A 17344-nucleotide genomic window follows, 5' to 3' on the forward strand; every position below is an offset into this window, starting at 1 on the left:
ATAAAGTCAATGTTTTTATTGCTTTCCTTATTGATATAACAACCCTCTTGTCATGAAGCTTTTCTCTTCTTTATTCTTTTTTTTTTTTTTTTTTTAAGAGGATGGAAACCAGAGATGATACAAGATGATAACTTAATGCAGTGATTCCTGTTTGTCCATGGAGAAGCATAAACTTCAGCCAGGATTTGGAATAAAGCCAAGACAACTGCTGAGAAGACAGATCCTTGGTATCACGTGCTGTAGGTCATCATGGGACCCATCGCAAAGCCCAGCTGTGCAATGAGCCCTGTCTCTGCAGGCACCAGTGTCTCCCCATGTAGGCAACCATGGTATTATAGGCACCAGGAATCAGTACCCACAGCTCTTCATGTGGAGAAAGGTTCTTACAATTAAAAACTGTAGGTGTAATGGCAGCTTAAGAAAATTTTTTTTAAAAGATGGGGAAGAGGAGGAAGGAAATGTCCTAAACGAAGAATCTGGATTCCTGCTATCACAAAGACTAAACAGAGGTAAAACAAAACCAAAAAGAGATAATGTAGAGAGGGTTGAATAAAGTCGTACTCTAAAAGGGTTTTCTGTTGGAGGGGTGAGGCTGCAGCTCTTGATGCTGCTCTGATTGCTGATGGCATCAGTACTTAACTTGGGATGGTGGGCATGCAGGAAGGTTTGCCTTACTGTAGCTTGCAGGAGTACCCCAGGCCCCCACATTCCTGCGCTGGAGTCCCAATAAAGACCATTGCTTCCTGAAGAAATTTCAGAATACATGTTTCCAGAAGAAAAGGAATAACAGGGAGAAGGGCAAGCAGCTCTCAGTGCAGACTGGGGAGCCAGGGGTGCATTGCAGAGTGTGGATGAACAATCCCAAATGTGTTGACTTCCAAGTTTGTACTGCTCTCTGGATAGAAAGGTCAGCACTTGCAAGTCTTGCAAGTATTGCAAACTGTGGTAGCAGAAGACCTGGTTAAATGATGAGAAAAGCTTGGTGGGACTGATCAGAGAAAGGAACATGTTTCTAAAACACATTGGACAAAGCCTGACTGGCGAATTCCCTGCTTGGCTGACTGCGAGGGAGGATGTGCAACGCCTGCACGTGGACTCTCCTTTCAGAGGTCACATGCTGAAACAGTGTTTTGAGAGGGTTTCCACGAGCTGAAAAGCCATACTTTATTTCTCTGATGATATTAGTATTTGTACCCAACTGCCATAAACCACGTAGTATGCACTTTATCCAGGGTTCATCATAGCAGTGAGTCCAAGCAAGTCAATTATGTTTTTGTGTGCTGAGAGCCTGCTTACTGCAAGATGTATTAAGTTACAATTAATGTAATGAAATGTTGTAATATATGAGGCAGGGCTGAGAAGGCACTTGGAGGGAGGCAGCCCATCAGCAGGAAGAATCAGGCTGCCAGCGTGCATGGTGGCACTGGATCTTGATGCTCACCTAAACTCACTGATAAATTAGCTTGTTATTGCCTCTTCCCCAGGCACAGCAGACAGTTCTTATTGGGTATGTCTCTTAGCTGAATTAGGTTGGTACGTTGCCAGCCCTGGTCACAGAACTTTATCTAAGACATCTTGTGCTGTTGGCTGTAAGGAAAAATGCTTCGTAAGTGGGTGATCTTTATTATCCAGTGTATTTCAGTAGAGGAGTTATCATTTAAACACTGCACTCCATAAAGATAACTGAGCAAAGATGACTATAACATTGGTGTAAATATAAAAACATGTATTTTCTTGCCTAATATTATAAAATATGAGAATTAGTGTCATCAGGATTTATTTTCTATACCAGAACAAAAATAGCTTGAATAGTACTACTCAAAATTTTTCATGCTTTATTAAAAAAAAAAAAAAAAAAAAAAGGAAAAAAGAATCCGTCACCAACTATCTGTTATTTATGGCCTTTCCAGCATTGTATATTATCTGACCATTCAGCACAACTTGTCTCTAGAAGCTCAGTTTAAAGAGGCATTAATTAGGAGTTGGAAAATCTCTTTGCACCTCAGTCTAGAGAAGTTCACAGCCATTGTGTCTATGTCCAAGGAGACTGCAGGATTCTGGCTGAGTATGAATCACTCTGCCATAGAGGTTCATGGAAGCAAGATGACAGTGAGTGCTGAAGGGTGGCTTTGAAGACTTGGCGTTTAGGAGCAGAGGTATTAGCTGTTCTGCTTTACCCAGCATTAAATGCGGTGCTGCTCTGGCATCAAGGACTCAAACCTCAGGCTCTCCTTTCCTATGCTTTCCTTCTTCACTGTGTTATTCACAATGTACCTCTGTGAGATACACCATTTCACATACGGTCAGAAACAGAAAAACTTTCTTCTCAAGGCCATTAATTACAGCAGAACCAGAACATTCATGATCTTGCTGGGCATTTTCCTTTAAGCTAGAAGGATTTACTTGAATTATATCCCTTCTGATTTCAGTTTCTAGGAAGTGAACATCCAGTTCTCAATTTGAGGAGACAAACAGCTTTGTTGTATCCTAACTACAGGCCGGAAATTAATTCACGATGTCTATCAGAGTATTCTCCATTTGTATTAGTATAAACCCAGAATTACTCAGACAAGATGGAGCAAATCGCAGTAGATTCCGTGTACATGGTTTTAAGCAGTTCCTGCCTCCATCCCAGTGTTTTGCCCTTCCAAGCACCATTCTACAGGAGGCTGGCATCTCCATTTCCAGCTGGGGTCCAGCCTGCCGCTCACTGCAGTTGCTGGGAAGTTTTTCATGGCTTCAGGATGCGCTGGAGCTGGCTCGCTGTCTGTTCTTTCAAAGCTGCAAACTGGTTTAGCTAGCACAACCAGCACTTTGCAGACAACTCAGCAATTACGGGATCATATAACTACAGTAAGAGGCTGAGCTGCAAATTACTGTAATTATGAATATTTCTGTTGCAAGGCAAATTTACAGCCAGATATGTCATGTCAAAATTATTTCATTTTGTGGGTAATTCTAATTTTGCAATACATTTCTAGAACTTCATTTTCCTGTTAAACAGCATTTTAATTTGAAGAGTCTATTACAGCGGTTATAGTGGATTATTGGAAGAATTTAGAGGCAGATTGTGAAATGCAAACATTCTCAATCACAGGCTAAATCCATCCCAGACAGCCCAGCCCAGGTTGGAATAGCAATTAATGTCACTATGAGGGTGCTGGACAGTGTTTCAGGAGAGGCACAGTTTCCTGATGTGGTACAGCTTTTTACACACATCTCCCTGAATCCAAAATCTCAGAATGAGAGGTAACGGCCTTAAGTTGAACCAGAAAAGGTTCAGGTTGGATATTTGGAAAACTTTCTTCTCCAAAAGACTGGTAATGAATTGGAACAGACTGTCCAGGGAGGTGGTGGGGTCACCATCCCCGGAGGTGTTCAAGAAACAAGGAGATGTGGCACTGAGGGATGTGGATAACAGGCCCAGTGGTGATGGGTTGATGGTTGGACTAGGTGATCTTGGTGATCTTTTCTAACCTTAATGATTTTCAGATTCCAGCTCTCTCCGGAGCTCACCTAAGCATTGCTGTCAATGATGAGCAGCACCACAGGGGACACAGCACCCATGGCCTAGAGGACTGCATGGCCTTTCCCTGCCCTATCTGTGATTGACATGAGGCAAATGCAGGGATTTAACCAGGCTCTCCCTCCTGCACCGGCTGCCAATGGAAAGAGTTGTGACTCGAGGCTGACCGGGTCTCCACTAAAAGAAGGAATGACCTTGTCACCTTTATCCTCATATCTAGTTACACGACATGGGAGGAAGCCAAAAAACGCCCCTCTCTTTGCCTGTTTGCTCATTAGCAGTTCATGGGACGGGCTTGACCCTTGGTTCCCCTGCAGCCGCCCCTGCTGGGATCGGAGGCACGCATGGCATGCAGGGCCAAGCCCTGGGGCACACTCCAGGTGCAGCGGATGACTGGGGTGCTTTTCTCAGCGAAGAGCTGCAGCAGTGGTTCATGAGATGTGAATGAGAGGTGCTGCGACTGCTCGGCCCTCAAGATGGTGGCTCAGGACATTCTGCCCCTCATCGCCGAGCGTTGGCCCCAGTGGATCACAGCTGTTCCCTGCACTTTGTGTGGTGTTCACAGATTATTTTCGCATACCTCACGGGGGTCAGTGCCTCCCCAGGCTAACTGAGATGAAGAAGCCTCTGTGACACAGGCTTTCATCTGCAACTGCTAGGCAACAGTCTTTGCATTCCCAAACACTATGAAGTCTGAGAAGCTTCTGAGCAGAGCTGGAGGTGGCCTTTGCTGGATCCCTCTTGTCTGCACAGACACTGCTTTGTTCCAGCAGTAAGATGTGGAGAGCCTCTCCAAGAATGAGCCCTGAATGGAAAGCTCTACCAAGTTCCATAGTGACTGGGGAAAAATGATTTTTCAGACACTAAAAGGGTTTAATGAAGAGGAGACAGTAAAATGGTATATGAAAATATTGATGCATCATTAACTTCTGCATTATGTCGTAGTCAGACACGTAGCAGCAGAATTGCATACAGTCTGGCTTTGTCCTGCAAAGAGGATAATTCCCATCAGCTTGATGCTGAGACCTTATAGTCTGCTTCATGAGGTGTCAATTATTTATTCCATGGGCTCCAAAAGTCAGCAAATCCTTTTGGTGCACAGGAAGACTGCTAAACAAGCTGCTGAAGGACTAGTGATGCCTTTCCAGCTCCGGCCTCAGCAAAGGATGTTTCTCACCTCATCACTGCTTCGCTTCCCCAGGTCCTTGTGCAACAAGGCTGGTTTAAGTGACACCTAACCCAGGCCACCACTCACTGTCCCCTATTTGTACCAGTGTGATCATTCATGGGATCAAGCAGTAAATCGTGGAATCCTAAAAACATAGACTGTCATGAGCTGCAAGGATCCTGGCTGCAGGATGCTCTCAGTGTTTTCAACCAGGAGCTGGGCTAGGAGGAAATGTGCTGGCTGTCCCAGCATTTCCTCCTGATGCCCACCTATGCAGCAGCTTCTCAAAGACGCCTTTCCAACTGCCAAGCAGGTCCACCCAAACCAACTAACAGGGCACAGCACCTGCATAACTGCTGTGCTTCTTCCTTATATGTGACAAACTAGATTAAACTCCTCATTAAATTAGCTGGTGATCTTTCACAATTAAACTCATAATTAATGTAAATAGCCAATTTAATATACCCAAGAGGAGATGTATTTAAATGCACACTTTCTCGTCATTTATACTGTATTGCATTACATTAGTCTGGGAGATCCATCTGTTGTTAAGCTTGCCCAAGACTTCTCATTAAATAAAATTGTGACAGTGGTTACAATGCAGATTTTTTTCATGTTGATTATCTGCCTCAAGCAAAATAACCAGCTATTTTAATTACCTGCAAGAGTAAAAATAGAAAAAAAATTTACAGATGATCTCTTGTGAAATAAATGTTCCCTGTATTCCTTTGAAAATATGATAGGAAAAACCTACGTATTTTTCAAATTTCAAATATGGCATTGATCTCCTTGCTTTTGTCTCAGGTCTCACAGTTGTGCTGGACTACTCAGACTGGGAGATAGGTATAATGGTAGCTATTTTAGTTGTACAAAAATTACTCATCTCAGGATATGTCTATGGCATATTTTTTGTTTGCAGCGATGGAGTGCTCCTGGAATACATCTCCCTGTCACCCCTCTTGACTATGCTATGGTTCACACCATGGAGCGGTCTCAGAGCCATCAGCTGAATGCTTTGCTGATGAAACTAAACCAAAAGTTGTTCCCTGGAGACATATCTGATGTGGCAATGAGATGAGTCTGGAGTGAGACCAAAGCAACCCACACCAGTAAACATCGAACTTTCAGTTCCTCCCTTTTGCAGTCTGCTCCTATCTCACCGCATGCTAAAGTTTCTGTGGCTTAAGTCAGTTCTAATTATCATAAAATCATAGAATGATTTGGGTTGGAAGGGACCTTGAAGATCATATAGTTCCAACCCCCTTCTTTAGGCAGGGACACCTCCCTCTGGACCAGGTTGCTGAAAGCCCCATCCAATCTGGCCTTGAATGCTTCCAGGGAGGGGGCATCCACAGCCTCTCTGGCTAACCTGTTCCAACTTCTCACCACTCTCACAGTAAAGAATTTCTTCCTAATATCTAACCTAAATCTACCCTCTTCCAGCTTAAAACCACTTCCCCTCGTATCCTGTCGCTACATGCTCTTATAAAAAGTTCCTCCTCAGCTTTCCTCTAGGCATCCTTCAGTACTGGAAGGCTGCTATAAGGTCTCCTCAGAGCCTTCTCTTCTCCAGTCTGACAAGCCACAGCTCACTAAGCCTGTCCTCATAGTAGAGGTGCTCCAGCCCTCTGATCATCTTCATGGCCCTGCTCTGGTCCTTGTATTGAAGGCTCCAGAACTGGGCACAGGTGGGGTCTCACAGGAGCTGAGTAGAGGGGCAGTTCACATGCAAAGTTGACATGTCTGAACATAACATGGCTAGGTAACTTAGAACACTCGATTCTTGGCTGTTTAGATTAGAGAAAATGACTTCACCCATGGGCATGCATCTATCTATCTATCTATCTATCTATCTATCTATCTATCTATCTATTACCTACTTACTTACCTACCTACTTAACATCTACCATCTAGGAGCGTGCCCATGGACACAGCTTAACAGAATGTGCTTTTGCACAACATGCATAGACAAATAATAATCTCCTCTGTTCTGCGAAGTGGAGTCACAGCTCCTGAGTCCTGCTTCCTGGCATGGCACAGCTCGTTGTGTAGGCATAAAAAAGTAGCCAGGACTCAGGACATGAGCAAAAACACTTCCTAATGATGCTGCATGTACTAGAAAGTAATTTCTGGAACCCAAACTATGTAAATAAAATCTTCTACTGACCTCTTTCTCCCCTCTCAGTTCCCAACCTTATAAATAACTCTTACTTCCACCTTCAGATTTTTTCCAGAGCTCTGCTGAGGCTTTTGGTCTGCCTATTTTTAGCTTTGCATTTATTGACAGTGGTTTCCTCCTTGTCTGCTTATTCAGGCAGCAGTCTAGAGAATGCAAAGGTTATTCAATTTCCCCAAATTGGCTTTTCATGGGTAGATCTGTAAAGTTTCTGAAGACAAAAAGAGAGGTCATCTCTTCTTTCCATCACACTTGCCTTATACATCCTGTGAGAGTCACCTGAAGACGCACACACTGCTTGCCTTCAAAGCTTCCTACATGAGAACATTCTCTCTGTTACTCAGGTACAATTGGTTATATCTGGGGAAGCCAGCAAGGAAGACATGGGTACATAATAAGGAGTACATAATATGAGCACATAATAAGGAGTAGGGCAACGGGATGCATTAGATAACTGAAAAAAATATTATCATTAGTGGCTGAAAATCTGTAGGGAAATACTAGAATAATAACATGCTAGCCTGCATGCTTGAAAAGTGGAAGCTTGTATGATACACCCATAAACCTTAAGAGAAGACACAGAAATAGACAACTCTCATAAAATGTGGCTTTTGCAGGTGTTTGATTTAACCATTAACATCCAGTAGGTTAGAAACAGCAAGTAGTCTTAGCAGCAGTTTGTTTTTTTTTTACAGCAGTAGTCCCTTCTCGAAGGATAATAATGCAGAAAAAATGGAAAGTGATTATAGTGTTAATTTAAGCCATCAGAAAGATAATTGTTTGACAAACTTATTAATTTATGTGACCATTTACATTTGCTTGATGCTTTGCTCCAGGCACAAAATTGTAGAGAAATCCAACACGAGGGCTAAAATGACAGAAAAACTTGCAAATTGTTCTAAAAATTTATTTTACCAAGGTACGTGCCTGATTTTCAGAGACATGCCTAAAGTAGGACACATGATTAAAGAACTTGCTGAATCAGAGATTTTGTGTACAAAAGACCAGTTATGCAGCTAAGTGGCTGTGCAAATAGACACTGTGATTTCCTTATGCAGTTGTAACTGCATGCAGGAAAGCCTCGTGTTCATTGCTGTTACAACTTACAGGAGCATTAATTAGGAAAATTCATTTAGTATGGCCATAGAGCCAAAGATTTTCCACTGTGGATTGAATTTTAGCTTCCACTTTGTGTCTACTGGTAAGATCTGCCTTGAAAAGCCAGCAGATTAGATGTGGCCTGTGGTAGATTGATTCTCCGAGACTTGAAGTAGCTCACATATTTGATCTGAGAGAGAAACAGATAGCAGCAGAAGGTTGCCATCCAATCCTTGGACCAGTGAGAAGATGAAGGTGACAACACAGCCAATGGGTGAGTTTCATGGCTGTTTCTTACCAATGGAGGAGTGCCAGGATGGGCTTTGTCTTTCCCAGAGCCTGGTGGAGAACACGCTCCAGATTCTTCTGGTCCCTGTTCTGTTTCTTTTCTCATTCCTGATTTCCTTTCCCAGCCTCTCAACCTTTCCAGCCTTTCCTGTTTTTCAGTCTGTGAGCTCTTTACCCTTGCCCTGTCCTCTCCTCCCAGCTCTTGGTGTGGTTTCTGCACAACCCTGGCCTGCAAAACTTTGCCCCAGTCACAACCTCTGTTCCTCTGAAATGTCTCTCCCTTCCTCTCCCTGAGAAGCCTCTGGTCCTCGGAGACTTATTCTGTTAAGGTCATTGGGGCATCAGGCTATGCATTGAGCATGGTGAAAAGCAACACACTGAGCTCAATTAGTGGGCACCATCCCTTCTGTGCAAGCAAAGAAGGAGGGGCTTGGTGGCGAGTATTGACAGTGGCTGGAGATGTCACAGCAAGCTGACTCAGGGTCAGTTTAGAGGTCAGGTCGGTAGTACCCGTGTACCTCAACAGGAGGTGTGAATACTCCTTTGTAAATGATCACACAATTACTGGAAAGATTTCACAGCCAGCTTTCACACTGATATTTCCTAGATGTACCCTTCTTTGCAACTCAGGGCTCTTTCAACAGCTTTTTATGTGTATGCACAGCATTGTATAGATTCCTCCTACCAATAGCTTGGACAGTCGATAAGGCAGATGTGTAAGATATTTGCAGTATGAAATGCTACTGAATAAGCAAGCGGCTGTATACTGTATATCTGGCTTCATTTTCCAGATGGCCACAGCAAGCAGCATCCTGCAGAGAGCATTATAATGGTCAAGCTCTGAGCTGACAAAGGCTGAGTAAGTGTAATAATATCTGCAACTTGAAAGAAAGGATTGTACAATTGCTGCCAAGAACAGATGGCAAGATAGTGTTCTTAGCCACAAGTGATACTGACCTACTAGCAGGAACCACTAGTAGATTTTACTGCAAACTTATCTTATGACAATTGATGCAATCCCTTAATCAAAGAACATTGACTGTTCCTCTAGTTAATTCCCCCATCCAGTCGGCATTACCAAGCAGTGTCTGGTATAAGGCTTAACCACATAAGTAGCTCCTAGATTCCTATCTTGTGAAGATGCTGGCTCATATCGTGCATTACATCAGTCCAGTCAGATTAGATAGAGAAAAGGGCTTTATTCAGACTGCTATCAGGAGAGCCTCACATATGAGCTGTGATTCTTAAAGGATCAAAGCACTGATGAGTGATCCAGATCCCAGACCTTACGGCATCAAGAGATGTACCCCTGGCACACAAATTAGGTAGATCCTCTGCTGAAAGTGCCTAACAGGATCACAGTGACTGCCTGTCCCACTCATCTCGACAGAATCTGTGGCTAAGGCTTTCCATGAGGGTCCCCTTGGAAAAATCAGGTGAGTTCGATGTCAGGATGAGCTCAGAGCAGGCGCCTAACCAGTGCTGCAGGTCAGCTGAGGAAGGGCAGCTCCTCCAGCTGCTCACAGCCACAGACCTACGCCCTTCATCCAGGCAAGGGAACTATTCCAGCACAGATCAGCCAGCTGGAGAAAAGGTGCCTCCTCATTAGCCTTTGCTTCAGTCTGAGCTGTACTCTTAAATATATGATAATACGTTGCAGTTGAAAATGTTCTTTAATATGAATGTTAAAAGGTACCGGTTAGAACACGCTAGCTAATGTATTTTAGAATAATACCTTTTGTCTAACGCTAAACAAGCACTCACCAGCAGTAAGGAAATCACCTCCAGTATTTCATTTTTCATTCATCTCAGCCTTCCTTTTTGCTATATGTGTGCTCTGCGTTCTTTTCCCACGAGATCTTCCATATTTATATTTGCTTTAGAAAGCTGTTGCTCTCCAGCCTACCATACATAATACCCAGCCTGTGAAATTGAGTTTGCCCTTGACCATTCACCCTGAAGCCAGCAAAGAAAGATGTGAAAGGTGAGAAGAAAAGGGAAGAAGAAATGTCTTTTAAAGAGATACGCCAGTGCTGTTTTAAAAACTGTCTACTGTATCTGATGGCTAAGGGATAGATATGACATGTAGATGCACACTGAAATGGGGATGAGGAAAACAGTCCTCTCCAAAGGAAAAGAGAGGATCCCCATGCAGAGGGAATGCCAGGCTGTCCCAGTCTAAAGCTGCCCTTAACAATCAGCTCCAGTCAGGCTCCGAGTGTCCTCCCAGAGCCCAGCACATGTTGGAGAGATCCCACTGGTCCTGGGCAGAGCCCCGGGCTGCTGGCTGTCCCAGAGGTCACCTCTCTATGCTCACAGCAATGCCAGGCTGAGTCTGTAACTCCTTTGGGCAGTGCCTGCCTCCCACCCACCCATCTGCGCAGCACCAAACTGACCCGCTCCGCAAAAGTAATCTTTTATAACACTGAGTAGCATTTCGTTTCCAAAACCCATAAATTTAAAAGCAAAAGCAGCGTCTGAAATGCCAGTTGTGCTTTTACGAGGGCTGGCTGCACCTCTTCCATCTGCAGCACTTTTTGTCTTTGCCCCTGTGCATTTCTACAAACAGTTGGAGCTGGGGGTCATCGCTGCTGTTGTTTTCTTTTCGGATTAAAACCTTATCCTCACAAATCAGGCACAACCTCAGCTCAGACACCCTTAGTGCCATCAGAGCCCGAGCCCACCGCTGAGGTCATGGGCAGGGTCTTCCCATTTCTACAGCTCAGTGGAGGCTTGTGTACCCCAAGTCCCACAGGCTTGCCTTTGGTAGCCCTGCTCTGCTTTACTGAGATGCACAGACAATGCTGCTGCAAACACCAGTGGGGATGGAAAGAGTCTGCACATACCGGCTGAAAAATAACAAGTGACATTCACTCAGAAAAGGAAACATGATACATCTGGGGAAAAAGCAGCTGAAACACAGATGTTCCATCCAGGGGATGAGAATCCTAGAAAGTTGGAGCTCAGGAGGAGAGCTGGGAGTGATGGGAAGCAAAGGATGCAGCTGAAGAAAACACACCAAGTGATTCTGACCTGTGGTTATGTGACACCTGAAGTGATGGGGTCTGGTGGTGGCACATGCTGGAGCCCTCATCTCTCAAAGTTTCTCCCTTGAGCATGGTGCTAGGGCCATGGAGCTGGGTGAAGCTCCTCCTTTCTGGAGCCAGGCTGCAGCCAGCTTGCCCTGGACCTTCCCTATGTTATACATATTGCCCTCCTACCCTTGAAACCCAGACAGTGTGTGTAAGGTCTACAGAGGAGCTTTTATACAATCCCTGGGGATAATCTAGCACACTCAGATCTTTCAGTGAAATAAGGCCAATGATGAACCTTTACGACAATTGTAGAAGTCAGAAAATGTCCATGAATCCCAGCCAAAAGGAACAGTTTTGTGTCTTTCCGTGTGGCTGAGCTGCATGCAAAGGGTAAGGCACCACATTTCCCAGCCCTACCTCTGCTTATTGTGCACGAGTATCTTTGGGACATGGTGAGAAAAAAAGGGGAAGCCATACTAAAAGGCAACTCAAATGCTCTCTCTGTCTCTCTTGTGCATTTATTATATTATATTTAATATATTTAATTTAATATAAAAGGAAGAAGAGATTTTACACCAAGATTCTTCTCATTTCTCTCTGCTAGAACCTCAGCCTTCTCTTTCTTGGGCTATCCTTTGGGCTCCCTCTGCTCATGGTTGTACTTCTCACTGCACAAGGCCCTTCCTGCATCTACATGTCTGGATGTCTGGCTGCCTTCCCTAGCGTCTTTAGCTTGCAAGGGCTTTGCAACACCTACAACTTCTTGGGGAGAATTTCCTCATCCTGGTGCAGGTGTTCCCAAAGCTGCATTCCTATTCAGAGCACTTTTGCTCATTTCAAATTATTTTTTTAATCACTTCCCATCATCCTAATCTACTTTTAAAAGCAGAACTGAGAATGCTATATATAATAAGCATGGTTTAAGGAAGTTGGCGTAGCTACCTTTAATCTCCTTTTTTAAAGAGGAGCTTGGATTGTGTTGTCAGATGAATGCTCACAGTCTTCACTGCTTTTTATGAGCTCCTTCCAAGCCTTTCCCTGGTATCCAGTAAAGCAGCGCACTTCACTTTGCTTTGGGGAAAAAAAAAATAAAAATCTGAAGACGGCTCAGCATTAATAAACGCTCAGGCCCAAGACGTTTGAGGAAACAATGTCTTCTTTCAGATTCCCACCATGGTGAGCGTATGTCCGGCTGCGCGGCCGTGCGGGGGTCTGAGCATCGCATGGCCCAGATTCCTTTCCTGACTTGCAATTGTTCTGCTCCGTGACCTATCTCCGTCATCGCTCCCCATAGCCCTGATTGCTGTCGCCCTCAAGTCCTGGGAAAGGCACTTAACCTCCCTGCGATTCAGTTGTGACCTCTGTGAAAGAAACTGTTCCACAGCCTCACGCAAGAAGTGCTCTGGAAGCTGGGAATGAGCTGCTTTTGCTCGTTAACGAGAGCTCAACGGAGTTAAAAGTGGAGAAAGAAATAGCATATGACCCCGATAATCCCTTCTGATGCCTGCGCTGTGCCCCGCTACCTGACCTGCCTGTTCTGGGCCTTCGCGAGGAGCCGTGGGAGCCGCGCATCTCCCGCCATTGGGGCTGGCAGGGCCCCCCTGCTCACGTGGCATTTCGGCGCTGTGCTCTCTCACACCCAGATGTTTGCAAGGAATGTACCAAACATTTCAATATCTTTTCGCCTTCATCCCGAGGCTTTGCTGAGCAACTGAGTTCTCCCCTGCCCTACTGCTGTGTAACTCACCTCCTGGTGCACTCCTCATCTTCACTGTGTGAATGAAGCCCTAGTTGCCCGCTCTGAAAAATTTCAGAATTCCTGAATGAATTTCTTCCCTTGCTGCAGAGGAAGTTGTCTCTTTTGTTTGAGAACTGTGGCACACTGCAGCAGGCTTCCTGTTAAAATGCCTTTCTCGGCCCAGTAACCCTTTGTGTCATCCAAAACTCATCTCATGAGCTGTGCAAGGAATGCAGTCCTACACATAATCTTGTCAAACATTTGGTTAGTAACAACTCATTCATCTCCACGGAGTGGGATAAATGCAAACAGTAATTACCCCAAAATCATCTTCTACCAATAGTCTCAATTTCTGCATTTTATTGTGTTGCATACAGATGTGCTCCTGCTTCGTTCTTGAAGACTGAGATGAATCAGCTGATGAAGGAGGGGAAGCATGGGTGTAATTTTATCTTTTTGGTACATTGTGAAATGAAATGTTTTTAACTTGATTCTACAAGTTCAGACTAATATTATTTATTCACTCTGTAGGAAGTCTTCCGTAATGGGAATATATATGCCTGACATAGACAGAATATTTCTTGAGAATCAATCAATTTGTTAACACTATCACACTCATTCGATGTCTTCATTTTTAAGAATTCATCAAGTATCTGATCAAGAAGCTCACTTCACAGCTACCATTTACAGTAACAAAATGCTGATTTATATCTTTCTAGATTATAAAATGCATAGAGAAAATATGAGCTTGACTCACGTCCCTTCTGCATGCACTATTTGGATCACTGCACACTATCCTACAATATATTTTCTGACAATTCAACTTCTGGAACTATAAATATATGAGACCACTGCATTTCTGAGAAGGTCAGCATTATTTTTGCTATTTGAGAAAAAATTATTATTATTATTATTATTATCATCATAATAATTATTATTAGAGTCCACTGAGCCACAAAATCATCAAAACAAGAGTGAAATCTTAAACAGAGACTTTTTTTAGGATGTAATGATGCTGCTGAAAGACAAGTAGCTATCACCTATGTGTAAGGCTTTACTGTTTCTATTGTCTTCTCTTACTCTTTCCCACTTTATTTTCCAGGTTCGGTGAATGTCAGCAAAGCAGCCAGCCCCATCGTAAATGTTAATATCATATCAGACAAAAGGTACCTCCAAAGCAACATTGATGGAAAAATCCCTATGAATAATAAAATCCTATAACAAATAGATTTGCTTCCCACTTGAAATACAATGAAAATGTTGCATTAGCAAGTAATCTAGGGGCTCATAAATATATGCTTCTTAGCATTAAGAGGTAGAAGAAAAATGCAGTATGAAACAACTCGAGGTCAATAAATATGGCACTGCAGCTTATGGATGAAATTAAAATCAGCCTCACAATATTTAAATAGTGGTGCTTTTAATAAAAGTTGCTGGGTTTGTTTTTTTTAATCTTGTATTGCCTATTATGTTTCAAAGGCAGAAAGACTTGCATTTTAGAGCTTCTCATTTCAGCTTGCAATTGGCGTATTCTGTGCTTTTCCACTTTCATTCTGATTTTCAATAGTGCTTTTTGAAAGATAATTAAAAGATCTGAATTAGCTGAGGGTGAGCATTATAGCCAGCAAGCTTGCTGGAAGAAGATCTGTAAAACCACAAGATGGATGAGAAGTGGTACGGATGCATGCTAGCATTATTATTCTTTCCAATAGGCCATTTACTGTTCTTGAGCTGTGACAGAACTCCCACTGATGTCAAATGAAGTTGTATGCATTGATCCAGAGGGAAGAAAAGTCTCTTGCGGGAGGAATAGAATTTTTTTTTTTCCCTTCTCCCTCTGTGACAGAGAATTGATCAAAGTGCAAATATTTGGGCTGGGAAGCTCGTCATGGCAAACTCGAGGTCAGAGCCAAAGGGACTTGGACATTGTGGGGAGAGGTGCTGCAATGCTTAGCACTTGGGTGGCCACCAACCAGCTCTCTCTGATGACCCAAGGTAGGAACTACATTGCCAACACAGCATGTTTAGGGGTGAGTTTGGTGTCTTACAGCTAGGCCAGCAAATGGATGGAGCCCATGGATTCAGGCCTACACCTGAGGGGCTCTCTGAAAAGCTCCTGCCCTTTCAGTTACAGGACAGAGGTGACACCAGCAGTGTGTCCTCAAAAGGTCTGGCTCCCCCCTCAGGCTGAGGATGCTGAAGTCACAACTCCACAGGGAAGAGCATCGCCATAGTCTTCCTTTGCAAACAAGGTCACTAATGAAAGGAGAAATGCAAGACCTGGATGGCCAGAAAGGGAGAAAGCCAACATCTATAGGCACTCAGGCACCAGCCTTTACTCCTTTTAACAAGAAGAAATGTGGGCACCATGGCAGTGGATGGATGAAGTTGTTGAGGTGGGGATGGGAGCACCCAGGGCCTGGCTGTGGCTCTCAGCAGGCTTTGGTGCTGAGAGCTGCAGTGTGTGGTGAGGAGATGGCAGAGCAGGAAGGGAGGGCTCCTCATGCAGCACTTTGGGATGAAGCAGATGGAGCATCACTGCCTGCTGTATGGACCACACGACCCAAACCATATCATATATCTCAAGCTCTGTAACCACCAGCACAGAAAGCTTGCATGGACTGGAAACCTGGCAACATGTAGAGCCAGACATGGCCAAAAGGGTGAGGTGGGGGCATCATCACAGCCATCCCCATCCCACGCAACCCCCATTCTCCAGAGATTTCCTGGCCCAGAGAACTCCATTTGGGCATTTTGCCTTTAGAGTAATGTCTGATTTATACTCATCCCCCACATGTATAGCATTTGTTTATTTCTGTAATATATTAAAATACAGCAACATTCCATACTTGGGGGGGAGCTTAGAGGGAGAGTAATGACTTACACATGTTCTGTGCTACACTGGATGTTTTCCAGTATCATAAATAAGAGGGAAAGCGAGATTTTACAGCTCAACCATTAATGAGAACAGTCCACTATCACATATGGAAAAATACTTTAGTCAGTAAAAGCTGACACAACACTGATGGCATTTAGCTGTCCAATATGATTCATCTTCATAGAATAAATTCCAAGAGAAAATATTATATCATTAGTTGATTTGTAACCTTATTGCAGGCACTGCAAATAAATGTTGGCATCGGCATGCACTAAAACTGGCTAGCACGGATCTATACATATGTTAATTAAACTGCAAGTCTGTATCAAGGGTTAAACCTCCTAGGTATTATTCTGTGCTACCTGCAGGTGCGTTTTGCCCCCTCTCCATGCTAGGTGGTTTTCAGAATGAAAGACTGGATGAATATTGCAGATGAGTCAGTGCTCTTTTGAGGATCATAGAATAGAGTAGACAAGACCTCAAACATCATCTAGTTCAACCATCTGCCCATTCCCACCATGCCCACTAACCTCAGTGCCACATCCACACGGTTCTTGAATACCTCCAGGAATGATGACTATACCACCTCCCTGGGCAGCCTGTTCCAAGAAATGGGCTACAAAAAAACAAAAAGAAACAAAAAGTGAGGCTTTTAAAGACTGAAATGAAAACAGTATGTATGGCAGAAGTGGAGATTAAAGAGAAATTCATCTCCTATATTTGGGTCACACTGATGCATGCTGCCATCCCCAGGGAGTCAAGCACTACACTTTTTCACATTTTTGCTGTGAACAGAAGTGCTTTCCAGCCTCTCCCGTGAAATTCCTCTCCAGGTTTGTTTACGAACTCCCCAGGACATGGTTATCTTCCCCCGCCATCTCACAAAGCACCCAACCCGCTCTGAAAGCCTCCAGGTGCCCAGCCCAGCAGCTTATTCGAAGTAGCTCCTCCATGGAGATGTGTGCCTCTGAGGGCTGTTTGAACCTGAATCATGCCCAAAGTGCCTACTTTTCCCATTGTCTCAGGTGACTAAGCTCCAAGCACGGGCACCTCCATGATGTGGAGGTGGGCAGAATCTGGCCACCAGTGACCATGTGGGTCCTGAGTGCCTAAGCACCTGCACAGATCTGAGCCCTTTGGCCATCCCTAATGAAGCCGTTCAGCTTCAGGCCTGCCAACACATGCAACACTGTTGGTAAAACAGGAGTTTTCAGTCATTGACACTTTCTGCAGCTAATTATTAGCGTTGCTTGCATGCATTTGCCCATGCCTCGGGAGAATCAAAGGACACATTTTGCATAAGCATATTAGCGCAGCCTCCAGTAAATTGTCATCTTTTCTTAGCATGCAGTGCACGCCTTTAAACGCCCTCCAAGCCGTGCCACGTAGAGCAAGAGAGAGCAAGAGCTGGCACACTCCTTCAGCTGCAGTAACTTG

General features: G+C 44.1%; 1 long non-coding RNA gene across 1 annotated transcript; it reads left to right on the top strand.

The window, feature by feature from the left end:
* Nucleotides 1-7902: 7902 nt before the first annotated feature.
* On the top strand, nucleotides 7903-14481 carry LOC109365404 (uncharacterized). The gene is made up of 3 exons (XR_014880991.1): nucleotides 7903-8242; nucleotides 12456-13896; nucleotides 14132-14481. It is a non-coding gene; the product is annotated as an uncharacterized LOC109365404 (long non-coding RNA).
* The last annotated feature ends 2863 nt before the right edge of the window (nucleotides 14482-17344 follow it).

Source organism: Meleagris gallopavo, chromosome 1, assembly GCF_905368555.1.
Source record: "Meleagris gallopavo chromosome 1, MGAL_WU_HG_1.1, whole genome shotgun sequence".
Classification (NCBI taxonomy): Eukaryota; Metazoa; Chordata; class Aves; order Galliformes; family Phasianidae; genus Meleagris; species Meleagris gallopavo.